Source organism: Panthera uncia, chromosome E1, assembly GCF_023721935.1.
Source record: "Panthera uncia isolate 11264 chromosome E1, Puncia_PCG_1.0, whole genome shotgun sequence".
Lineage (NCBI taxonomy): Eukaryota > Metazoa > Chordata > Mammalia > Carnivora > Felidae > Panthera > Panthera uncia.
The window spans coordinates 41657636-41670359 of record NC_064814.1 but is presented as its reverse complement, the minus strand read 5'-3'; the positions used below and the strand labels follow the sequence as shown (position 1 = coordinate 41670359).

General features: G+C 43.3%; 1 protein-coding gene and 1 pseudogene across 1 annotated transcript in view; one reads left to right on the top strand and one right to left on the bottom strand.

Moving 5' to 3' along the window:
* The window catches only part of LOC125926144 (small nuclear ribonucleoprotein G-like), a 51312-nt pseudogene that overhangs the window by 2241 nt on the left and 36347 nt on the right, over nt 1–12724 (bottom strand).
* The window catches only part of FAM222B (family with sequence similarity 222 member B), a 76762-nt gene continuing 69238 nt past the window's right edge, over nt 5201–12724 (top strand). The window contains exon 1 of the mRNA XM_049636679.1: nt 5201–6256. The gene's annotated coding sequence lies outside the window, so the exon portion shown is untranslated. The remainder of the gene's footprint in view (nt 6257–12724) is intronic.

The following is a 12724-nucleotide window of genomic DNA, read 5'->3' as shown; positions in this document are numbered from 1 at the left end:
AGAGAGAGAGAGAGAGAGAGAGAGAGAGAGAGATGTTGGCGGGGATTGGGGGAATGGGGATTTACTCAGCATATGCTATGTACAGGCCATGTCCAGGTGCTGGGGATACATGAATGAAGAAAATGGACAAAAGCTTCTTATCACAGGACTTGTGTCCTGGGGACTGTGGTGGGAGGGTGGTGAGGGAGAGAGAGAGAGACATTTGTTAGTGACCTGACAGGAACTGTTCAGTATCGTGGTCTGGGTGAAAACCTAAATAGAGTGTATTTAAGAGAGAATGAGAGGTGGGGGCCCCTGGCTGGCTTAGTAAGTAGAGTGTGTGGCTCTTGGTATCGGGCTTGTGAGTTTGAACCCCAGGTTGGGTTGGGCCAGAGTTTTATTTATTTTTTTAATGTTTATTTATTTACTATTTTTGAGAGAGAGAGTGTGTGTGAGCAAGAGTGGGGGAAGGGTAAAGAGGGGTGGGGAGCGAGAATCCTAAGCAGGCTCCATGTTGTCCGTGCAGAGCCTGATGCGGTGCTCGAACTCACAAATTGTGAGATCATGACCTAAGCTGAAATCAAGCTTCCCGATGGTTAACGGATGCTTAACTGACTGAGCCACCCAGGCACCCCAGGCTGTAGAGCTTTAAAAAAAAAGATATAAAATCTTTCTGGGGGAGCAGAGCAAAAGGGAATGGTAATAGAAAGGGGGGAGAGAGAAGTGAAGTTAAAGGCTTTTCTTTTTTTTTTTAACAATTTTTTTTTTTAACATTTGTTCATTTTTGAGAGACAGAGCATGAGCAGGGAGGGAGCAGAGAGAGAGGGAGACATAGAATCCGAAGCAGGCTCCAGGCTCTGAGCTGTCAGCACAGAGCCCAACTGCCTGCCTGCCTGCCTGCCTGCCCCTGCAGGGCTCGAATCCACAAACCGAATCCACAAACCGTGAGATCATGACCTGAGGGGAACTCAGATGCTTAACAGACTGAGCCACCCAGGCACCCCTAAGGCTTTTCTTTTTTAAGATCAGAGATTTTTTGTTTGCTCATGGCATTGACAAGGTAGAGAGGAGAAAATTGATGATATAAGACAGAAAGGAGAGGATTGTTGGGAGGATGGTGGAAACCAAATGACTGGGCTGCTCTTTTGGGAATGGCAGTGGAGTGTCCAGAGAAGCCCTGAGTGACACAGGATTGACAGAGACTGGGCAGCCAAAAGCACTGGTGGTTTGCAAATGGCGCCAGGCTCCAGCTTTCAGGCTGCCTGCTCTGTTAGTGGAAGAAATAACCTTTCTGGAACACGATATTCTGGATGTTCTTTGGGCACCCATATGCCCAAAGAACAAAATATCACTAAATATAGGACAGCTGGCAATCAGAAAAATATGAATATTCTTTCATCAACAATAAGGTGAAATTCAACTGCAATTTCAACTGTAATTAGGGTGAAGGGCAACTTCAGGTTAAGCAGTGGTTGAAGAGTTTAATTAAATAAATGCAAAATCACCCAAAGAACACATACTAAGTACTACAGCACTGGCAACAGATAACACCTTGAAAGAATCCCTGGGCTATCATGAAAACATAGAGGAAATATGTCAGTCAAAGTGCCTCATTAATTCTCTTCTTTCCCGGGGATTTTCCCTCAAAGGATATTGCGGGGGAATTTTGTATTTTGTGAGATTAGGAGAGAGGTTAATCAGATGAAACAGACTGCCTAGGTTCATATGTCAGCTTGCCACTTATCAGCTGTATGAATTTGGACAAGTTATTTCAACTCTCCAAGCATCAGTTTCATCATCTGTACAATGAAGAAAATAATAACAAACACATCTTCCTAATATCATGTGTTCATTTGAGTCTAGGATTTGGAACAATGTAGGATTTAGAAAAGTGTAGGCTCGGGGCGCCTGGGTGGCGCAGTCGGTTAAGCGTCCGACTTCAGCCAGGTCACGATCTCGCGGTCCGTGAGTTCGAGCCCCGCGTCAGGCTCTGGGCTGATGGCTCGGAGCCTGGAGCCTGTTTCCGATTCTGTGTCTCCCTCTCTCTCTGCCCCTCCCCCGTTCATGCTCTGTCTCTCTCTGTCCCCAAAATAAATGAAAAACGTTGAAAAAAAAATTAAAAAAAAAAAAAGAAAAGTGTAGGCTCTCAATAAATGTCCTTATCTTAAGGCTAATTGTTTTACCCCTTCTGGCACCTTGTTACATGAATTATTCTCTTTTCTATATAGACAGTTCCTCTCTGTACTATATTCCTCTCATCAGCATTTAAAATTTTTTTAATGTTTATTTTTATTTTTGAGACAGAGAGAGACAGAGCATGAGCAGGGAAGGGGCAGAGAGAAAGAGAGACACAGAATCTGAAGCAGGCTCCAGGCTCTGAGCTGTCAGCAGAGAGCCAGACGCGGGGCTTGAACTTATCAACTGCAACATCATGACTTGAGCCAAACAAAGTCAGACGCTCAACCGACTGAGCCACCCAGGCACCACTCCTCTCATCAGCATTTATTTTTAAAATGCTTAATCTCGGGGCGCCTGGGTGGCTCAGTCGGTTAAGCGTCCGACTTCAGCTCAGGTCACGATCTCGCGGTCCGCGAGTTCGAGCCCTGCGTCGGGCTCTAGGCTGATGGCTCAGAGCCTGGAGCCTGCTTCCGATTCTGTGTCTCCTTCTCTCTCTGCCCCTCCCCGGTTCATGCTGTGTCTCTCTCTGTCTCAAAAATAAATAAACGTTAAAAAAAAATTAAAAAAAATAAATATTAAAATGCTTAGTCTCAAAATAAATAAGTAAAAATAAAATAAAATGCTTAATCTCAGGTGCCTGAATGGCTCAGTTAGTTGAGCATCTGACTTTGGCTCAGGTCATGATCTCATGGTTCATGAGTTTGAGCCCTGCACCAGTCTCTGCACTGATGACAGCGGGAGCCTGCTTGGAATATTCTCTCTCTCTCTCTCTCTCTCTCTCTCTCTCTCGGAATATTCTCTCTCTCTCTCTCTCTCTCTCCCTTTCTCTCTCTCTCTCTCTCTGCCCCTCCCCTGCTCGCACTCTTTTTCTCTCTCAAAAGCAAATAAACATTTAAAAATGCCTAATCTCTTCCATTTGAAAAGCAAAAACCCCAAACTCCCCTGATCTGAAAGTCCTTTTCTAACTAGGTGTCATTGTATGTTTCTCACTAAGATAATACAGTGAAGATGGTGGAAAGACACAGATGGATTTTAGAGATTTAAGGAGATAGCAATTGAAGGATGTGATTAAAACCCCTCAATGGCTTCCTATTACAACTAGATTCATCCAATGTCCTTGCATACATTGAGCCCTGCTTCTACTCTCAAGGCTGCCAGCACATTAGCTTTCTTTCCATCTTTTGAATATACCAAGCTCATTTCTGCCTCAGGGCCTTTATATCTGCTACTCCTGCCTTCTCTGTTCTTCCAGATTTGGCTTCTGCCCCCTATTGAGGTCTCAACTTAAATGTCACCTCCTCAAAGTATTTATCACTACCTGCAACGATCCTATTTCAAAGCCTGAAATGCTCTATGAGCCTCATTAAGAGTCTTCACAGTCTCACCAACCTCTCATGGCCCCAATCTGAACAAGTCACTCCTTTGCTTCACTGCCCTCAGAATAAAGTACAAACTAACTTGGCTGTAACTGACTTTGCTGATCTCATCTCTCACTTTCTCTCTTTGAAAGTTTTTTTTTTTTTTTTTTTTTTTTTAGTAATCCCTACACCCATCGTGGAGCTTGAACTCACAACCCTTAGAGCAAGAGCTACACACTCTTCCAACTGAGCCAGCCAAGCGCCTCCACTAGTCTCGTCTCTTGTCGTTCCTCTTTTTCAGCTCAACTGAAAAATTTCCAGTCCCCCAATTGCCTGGTAGTCTTTCTCACTTCCAGGTCTCCCCAGAGGCTGTTCCTTCCATGACTGGTTAAATTCTTAGGACCCTTTTTTCCCCTCCTGTGATAAGGCAGTTTATAATAGAGTGATTGAGCACAAAGATTGTATTTCTGGGTTTGATTCTCAGGTCCATTATTTACTGTGTGCCTCAGGGCAATGCCCCAGGGCAGGTAACTTCTCTCTTCTTCAGTTTCCTCATCTATAAAATGGGGATAATCATAGTACCCTCATAGGGTTGTTGTGATGATTGAAAGAATTCACATGTATAAAGGACTTGGAACAGTGCTTGGCACATAGTAAATGTTATTCAAGTATTTGATGTTTTTATTATATGTCCCCTACTAGACTCTAAGCTCTAGGAGGACAAAGATTCCAGCAGGACACTGACTGTGGTGATAGAGTTAGGAAAGTCCAGTTCCCAGAAGATTCAGGGTCAGCTTTGGCCTTCTTTTTCGTATTCCATTCATCAGAACATAGTGTCAATATCAATTCTTCCTCTTTTCTGGCTCTGCAATTCCCCCATGGTGCCAAATGTGCTCATTCCAAAGGGTAATATTTTTGCAAGTAATGACAACTATTCTAAGTTAGGAGCTAGCCTCTGGAATTAGTCCTGGGCCCCACCACCCTACTCTTGTCACCAGTTACATTTTACTGTATGTATGTCGAGAGATGAGAGGCAGTTCATACACGAGGCATGCACTTTTGTGTAGATCTGCTTTTCTAGGGACGGATTATGCTAATCTATATACTTTTCCCACAGCAACATATAGGTATGTTCGTAAAAGTTACATGCATCTGATGAGAAAAAAATCCTCAAACTCCTAGGTGCTAGAGCGAGTAACCTCATTTCTTAGTGACTTGAGCATTCCATTATATGCATTTTAAATTAGTAATCTGTAATTAGAAATATTAGTGACACTCCAGTTTCAGCATTCTCAAACTTTACTCTAGGGCCTATTCTTGCTTCTTTCCAAAGAAGGAAAAAATTTCCTTAGTCTTAGATTAGGACTTTAAATATTCATATCAGATCCTGGGATCAGGAGTAGCTTTTCTTTCTCCAGAAGTACAGAGAATTTAACACCTTTCACAGAAAGAATGGAACTGCTTTCCTCCTCCTCCCCCCTTCTCTTTCTCGAATTTTTTTTTTTTTTTTTTTTTTTTTGCCTGACATTATATCTTGGTCCCTAACTCTGCAAACTCTGGGCTATAGAGGTAAGACTGGGCTAGAGATGGGATGAGGGTCATGGTGATAAGGAGAGAGTTTAGTTCTGTATCTCCTCTTCCCTTCTACTGCAGTGCATTGCCCTCAGCTGTCAAATCTGTATTGCTGAATTTCCAAGACTCAACTGAGCCTAGTATTTTTTTTTTCTTTTTAGGTTTGCTTATTTATTTTGAGAGAGAGAGAGGGCGAGAGCAGCAGAGGGCCAGAGAGAGAATCCCAAGCAAGCTGTCAGCAAGGAGCCTGCACTGGGCTCAAACTCATGAATAGTGAGATCATGACCAGAGCTGAGATCAAGAGTCCAACGCTTAAGGACTGAGCCACCCAGGCGCCCCTAGCCTAGTTTCTTGTTCCACTATGCCAAGGCAGCACAGTGGTCTAGGGGCTGATGGTTGGGTCTCCATGGGCTAAAGGTCTAGTTTTTTTTACCAGTTTGCAAAAGGGCCAGGCTCTGTAGTGAGAGCTGTAAAGTAAGAAACTATAGGCCTGCAAGTTCCTCGATGGCACATATGAGATGCCCAGAACATTTCTGTCCAATAAACAGTATGCCCTTGATAAACAGACTGAACTTTGCAGTGTCTCAAAGAAGTTTAAGTGCCGCCTTGACAAGATCCCCAGGGGCTTCTGAGCACCTCCTGGCCAGTAGTGTATTCTGGGATGTCAAAATTACCTCTTACACAATTACCTCCAATGTATTCTAGATGTGATCGTCTTTTTGAAAGAGATCCAAGTTCATTATCAGTCACCTCAGAGCACCTGCATTCGGGCCTTTAAGTGCAGGTAGGATCCAGAATCCTGGAAGTGTCATTAAGTCTATGATCGAGGTCCAAGCGTTTAGTAACCCTAGGCAAGGTAACCCAGAGGCCTTGGACCTAAGGGCGGCCATCGAAGCCTGAAAGCCTAATCAGTCCTCGAGGCCAGCGGCCATGTCCACCTGAGACTCAGGGGTGCAGAGCATCAGGCACTGAAGAAGACGCCTCGGCTCCGGCTACGCATGCGCGGGCGTCCATAGAGGGCCCCGGCAATCCAGGCTGCGCATGCGCAAGAGCGGCTCCCGGCTAGTCCCGACGGCGGCGGCGGCTACTGAGGGGCCGGGGCGTGGAGTAGCGGTGGCGGCGGCGGGCAGCAACGGAGCAGCCATGAGGGCCGGGCCCAGTCACCGACAGTGAGTGATGGTGGAAGAGGGGTGGGCGGCCGGAGAGAAGAGGGGTGGCTTGGTGGAGGGATACCTCGACTTGGTGGTGGGGGGGGGTGGGCTCTGCCTGTCGGAGGCGAAGGGGCGTGGGGGAGGGACAGTTTGAGGTGATGATGGGAGAATTTGGGGCATAGGTGGCCGGATCGCCGGCGCCAGGGCTGGACCGCTTGGCGGAGGGAAGGAGGTGAGTGCGGCAGAGTGAAGGAGCCCACGGCAGGGGCAGTGTCCCGCGCTTCCCCGTTTGTCATCGTCCCTTCCCCCAGGAGCTTTCGGTCGCCTCTCCCTTTCCGCTTCTTTCAGAGAATGGTCGCGGGGGGAGGGTGGTGGAGGATGAAAGCCTTGCTGGAGCTGAAGAAGCTAACTCTGATCCAGGCAGGGAAGGCCGGTCGCCTAGAGTCATGGGCTTTTCTGGGCGGAGGATGGGAGTCAGGAGCCCTCTGTTTAAAGCTGGGAGGGGTCTAGGGAAGAAAGCTAGGGGCTTAGAGTCTGACAGGTTCGAAACCACGTCCACCATTGATAAAGCTGATAGATAACCTTGGGCAGGTCCTACTTAACCTTTCTGAACCTCTGAAAGATGTAGTGCTTCGGTGGGCTATTGCAAGCATCAATGTACGTGATTGAAATTGTGTATGAAAATTGTAAATTTCATTGGTTGGTACTATTGTCACCAACAATATTACTGGATTTTAGACCTTACCGTTATTAGTAGAGTGATTGATTTCTTTGTCAAGGCGAAGCATATTGTTTGTAAAACCTCAATAGGCACATATGTGCGTTTTACGTAGGCACAGTAGATCATGTGCAAAAATACCAGTTTGTGATGTGACTAATTAGCCATCAGACTTGTGTAGGAAAAATACCATACTCTTGGGCATTTTTACAAATGGTGTGTAGCTCCTTACTCAAAAGGAAGAAATAAGAGAATGGAGGGCCAATCTGTTAAATGCTTCGTGAACATAGCTCACTCAGGTTCCTTGTCTTGTAACACAGTTGGTACTAATGTGCTTTATTATGAGTCGAGAAAACTAGTTGGAGACAAGCTGGGAGGGCTGCACAAAGAGGGGCGTGCAAATACAATTTGCTATTTTTAAATTGTATAAAAGTTTTCTCTTGCTAGGGAGCCTCTGGTTGCCCCAAGGGCCGTGTCTCCGTTTTGGAGGTCAGATAAGCGTATAGCAGCTTTGGAGCTCCACTTTTTGTTACGCTGCCCGTGGAACCTCCAGGGTGGAGTGTCTCTGAGAGAAAGACAGAAGCAGCTGTCCAAGAGGTGGCTGGTTCTTTTCTGAGAGGCTGAAGGAGCACTCCTGAGGCTTTGTTGTTGTTCTTGTTGTTATTTAGGGTAGACAAAGCAGAGGACAGAGTTAAACTGTGTGCTTCTAGAGAGAGAAAATGGCTTTCTAGCCACAGCTTTTGAAAGAGGTGAAACTTCTTTCAAAAGGACAGAATGAGATGGATGCTTCAGCTTTGCCGGCCCTAAAGATGAAGAGCTTGAAATAGCGAGGCCTTTTGGAAATTAGTGAGTGGTTTGTCTTTCATCTGAGCAAAGGTAGGGAGTGGCTGTACTAGGTCCTTGAAGATTCACAGATAAGAACAGTGAATTATTTTATAGGAATGGGGGAAATGAACCCTAGTTGTCTTTAACTTCTCCATCTGGTAAAACGTGTTTTACCTCTTTTTCTTGGAAATATACAGTGATATATCATTTTTAATTTTTTGCTCTAGTTCCTTGGCTCTCCCAATAACTGCCCATAACCCCAATTGTTCTTTTTTTTTTTTAATTTTTTAATGTTTATTTTTTTATTACATTTATGCATTTTTGAGAGAGCACAAGTGGGCGAGGGGGCAGAGAGAGAAGGAGACACAAAATCTGAAGCAGGCTCCAGGCTCCGAGCTGTCGGTACGGAGCCCTATATGGGGCTCGAATCCACGGACTGTGAGATCATAACCTGAGCCAAAGTTGGACACTTAACTCACTGAGCCACCCAGGTGCTTCCAACGATTGTTCTTTTTTAGAGGATAGTTTTGAAAGAAAGCGCTTGTTACTGTTGTCATAGGGCATTTACAGAATACAAATTTATTTTGTCTTTGGTCACCAGATGGAACCTGAAGTAGAGGTATAAAAGTAGAGCTGGCTTAGTTGTCCTATTTTATTTTAATAATTGGACATTTATTTTTAATTTTGTAATGTGTTTTTCCCTCTACTGAAAATTTCCATTGGTTCAAATGAGTCCCTAATGCCATTCATGTCATGTTAAAATGATAGAGGCTTGTTCAGTTGTGATGAGAATTTCCTGTCCTCTCTATTCTTTTTCCTATTTGTGGTTATTTTTATGTGGTAGATGACTTACCAAATGGAGAGTCTTCCCTTGGGAGAGACGGCATGGTCAGTGCCTTGATTACCTGTTGTGGGAGCAGTCTATCTAAAGTGGGGATGTAAGGACTACTCATGAATCTCTGACACAGCAAGGGCTAAGAAAAAAAAAAGGAATTAAAGGTTACTAGCTCATTTTTATTATGATAAAATGAATAATTTTTTAAAAAGTATCTTCTGCCTCAGAGGAAAACTTTTTTTTTTTTTTTAATTTTTTTTTTTTGGGGGGGGTGGGGGGGGGGGGGGGGGGGGGGTGGTGGTGGTGGTGGGGAGAGGGAGTCCCAAGCAGGCAGCACAGAACCAGATGCAGGACTTGAACCCACGAACCTGAGATCATGACCTGAGCCAAAATCAGGAGTCAGACGCCCAACCGACTGAGCCACCCAGGTGCCCTCAGGGAAAACATTTTAAAACAGTCTATTTAAAGACAACATTATGGTGTTAAAAAAATAATAAAAAATAAAACAAAATTATGTGTTTTTACCTTTTTTTCTTTGAATATTTGCTTATGAACAGAACCTTTGTTCCTTTAGAGCCCTTTGGATCTTGCCACCCATTCCTTAACTGAAGTCTTTTGTGATCTTTTCACAGCTGCTAATAATTGAGTACAAAGGTTTTTGTTGTTTATGTTTTTGGTTTTTGTCCTTTGGTTCTTGATAGAGTGCTAAAAACTTTAAAAAAGGGCTATATGGGAAGATGTTGAAAAGTAAAAGAGAAAAGCAGATTTAACTTAGTGAGTTTGTAGGTTGTTCTGGTGTTTGGAGGGTAAAGGATTCAAGAATGGATATATGATTCAGAGTAGCCTCCAGAGGCCAGGTTTTGCTTACCGGTGTTTAGCACAGTACATAGTTGGCCTGGAGTAATTGCTTGTTAAATATTTGCTGAATGGAAAAATGATAACAAACAATGTAAAACATAATCAGCAGAGATGAGTTCAGATCTTCTGGAACTTTGTGTACCTTTGAATGAGCTTCCCTATGTTTGTTTAGCTCAGTTTCTTCATCTATAATAACTGTACTTCCTGCACAGGTTGTTGTGAGGGTTAAATGTGCTTAATACATGTAAAATGTTTACAATACTACTTAATACTTAGCAAATGCTAAATAAATAACTATCCAACTAGTGTTTGTTGGATGCACCCTCTTTTTGTGCTCAAATCTATGCTGGTCAAAGATGTTTGTCATATAGCCCCGACCCTCTCAGTTCACAGTTTGGCCTAGGAAACAGATGTATACAAAGTAATTATTATAGAATGTAATACTTTATTTCATCAGTTCTGTGGTGCTAATGATTGTAAGGCTCACAATTACTTTACATGCAAGGAAGAAAGAAGAAATGTTAAGAAAGACTGGCATGCTATCAGTTGTAAGATATATCCTATTTTCAGAGAAATGTGGAGGGGAAAGTATGTCTTACAATTGATGAAATACATTAAGCGCTCTACTAGAGGGAGGTACAACTTGTGAGAGTTGATGGATGGCTGGGTACAGGTATTCTCAGTAAAGACCCTTTGCATAACATGCATGATACACCCTCATAGATGGACGAGGAAGATAGGGCATTACAAGCAGACAGTAAAGTCTGAAAATGTGAAGGGGAGGGCATTATTGATGTGTACCACCATATCAGGACAAGCAGGAGAAGGAAATGAGCTAAGTATTTGGCAGAGTAACATTGTATAATGCAGCAGAGCAGGACAGGAAGCTTGGAACATTTTCAGAAAAGACATGAGCCTCATTCTTGAATTTCAACTCCTAAAATGTAATAGCAACTCCAAAAAGATGATACTAATATAATAAAGTGGAAAGTGAGAGTAGTGTGAGAAGCAAAGTGGCCAGGGGAAGGGTTGAAGCTTCACAGCTGACCAGAGTGGGGATAAGTGTGAAGTCACTGTGCTCATGGTGAGAGGTGAATGCTTTCTCAGCTGAGAAGTGTTTAGTATCTATTTCTGTCTTTTCACTGCCTATCAAGGTCTTGGTTATGTCCCTATTAGAGCTTTGTAACTTAGAGTGAAAGGAAGTACAACTCAAGTGGAAAAATGCTCAATTTTCTTTATGAAAAATGCATTTATTTTTATTTTATTATTTATTTATTAATTTTTTTTAATGTTTATTTATTTTTGACAGAGAGAGAGAGAGAGAGAGAGACCGAGCTTGAGTGGGGGAGGGGCAGAGAGAGAGGGAGACACAGAATCCGAAGCAGGCTCCAGGCTCTGAGCTGTCAGCACGGAACCTAATGTGGGGCTCGAACTCACAAACTATGAGATCATGACCTGAGCCGAAGTCAGACGCTCAACTGACTGAGCCACCCAGGCGCCCCTATTATTTATTTATTTTTAAGTATCATTTATTTAATCTCTGCTCCCAACATGGAGCTTGAGCTCATGACCCCGAGGTCAAGAGTCTCATGCTCTTCCAACTGAGTCAGCCAGGTACCCCTAAAAATCCATTTACTACAAGGAGGATAATAAATTACCAGAATTAAGGTTCAGTTATCAAATAATGGCTTAGTATTATATCACTGGATTGTACTGTTTCATGGGAAAATATAGGTCATTTAAGGAGGGATTTAAAAGACTCAGTTACTAATTTTCTTTTTTTTTAATTTTTTAAGTTTATTATTATTTTTTTAGCATTTATTTATTTTTGAGAGACACAGCGTGAGCGGGGTTGGGGCAGAGAGAGAGGGAGACACAGAATCTGAAGCAAGCTTCAGGGTCCAAGCTGTCAGCACAGAACCCGACATAGGACTTGAATCCACGAACTGTGAGATCATGACCTGAGGCGAAGTCAGACACTTAACCAGCTGAGCCACCCAGGTGCCCCAAGACTCAGTTACTAATTTTCTAGCAACCAGCCCTGAAGCTAGTGGGAGAAAGTATGAAAAACTAGAAATAGCATAAGCACAAATTTGTCTAGTGTTTTTTCTTTTCATCAGTAAACCAAAGCTAGGTTTGAATCTCTTAAGCTTTTTGGTCTCTGGTCTCATTAGAAAATGAGTTGGTCCTTTCAGCAATCAGTCAGCAGACATTTAAGTGCCTATTGTGTGTTAGGAATTGTGCTAGGCACTGAAATTAAAATATGAATGACATAATCTTTGTAAGGAGTGCACTTTTATTTTTTTAGCTTTTTTAATTTAGAGATAGTGTGTTTCCATGCAAGTTGGGGAGAGGGGGAGGGGCTGAGAGAGAATTTTTTTTTTTGTTAAGAATTTTTAAGTTTATTTTGAAAGAGTGAAAGATCGGGGGAGGGGCAGAGAGAGAGGGAGGGAGGGAGGAGGGAGGTATGGAGCCCGATGTGGGGCTCAGACTCAGGAACCATGAGATCATGACCTCAGCCGAGGTCAAGAGTCAGACAGCTTAACTGACTGGGCCACCCAGGTGCCCCAGGAAAGAGAGAATCTTAAGCAGGCTGCATGCTTAGTGCGGAGCTGGATGCAGGGCAGGGCTGGATCCCATGATCCTGGGATCATGACCTGAGCCAGAATCAAGAGTTGGACGCTCAACTGACTGAGCCACCCATGTGCCCCTGAACTTTTTTTTTTTTTTTTTAAGTTTATTTATGTATTTTGAGAGAGAGAGGGAGGGAGAGAATCCCAAGCAGGCTCCAGGCTGTCAGCACAGAGCCAGATGCAGGGCTTGAACTCACTAACCATGAGATCATGACCTGAGCTGAAACCGAGTCAGATGCTTAACTGACTGAGCCACCCAGGTGCCTTCTTTTATTTTCTTTTATTTTCTTTTATTTTTATTTATTTTTTTAAGTAGCCTCTATGCTCATCACTCATCATGGGGTTTGAACTCATGATGCCAAGATCGAGTTGCATGAGAGACAGGCACCCCTAAAGAATGCACATTTAAAAAAAAGATTTCATTTAATTTGTTTCTGTATTTATTTAAAGTTTATTTTTTTAGTAATCTCTATACCCAACCTGGGGCTCAAACTCACAACCCTGAGATCAAGAGTTGCATGCTTTACCAACTAAACCATCCAGGTGCCCCAAGAGTACACATTTTGTTTTTTTAATATTATTTTTGAGAGAGAGAGAGGGAGAGCGTGCGTACACGT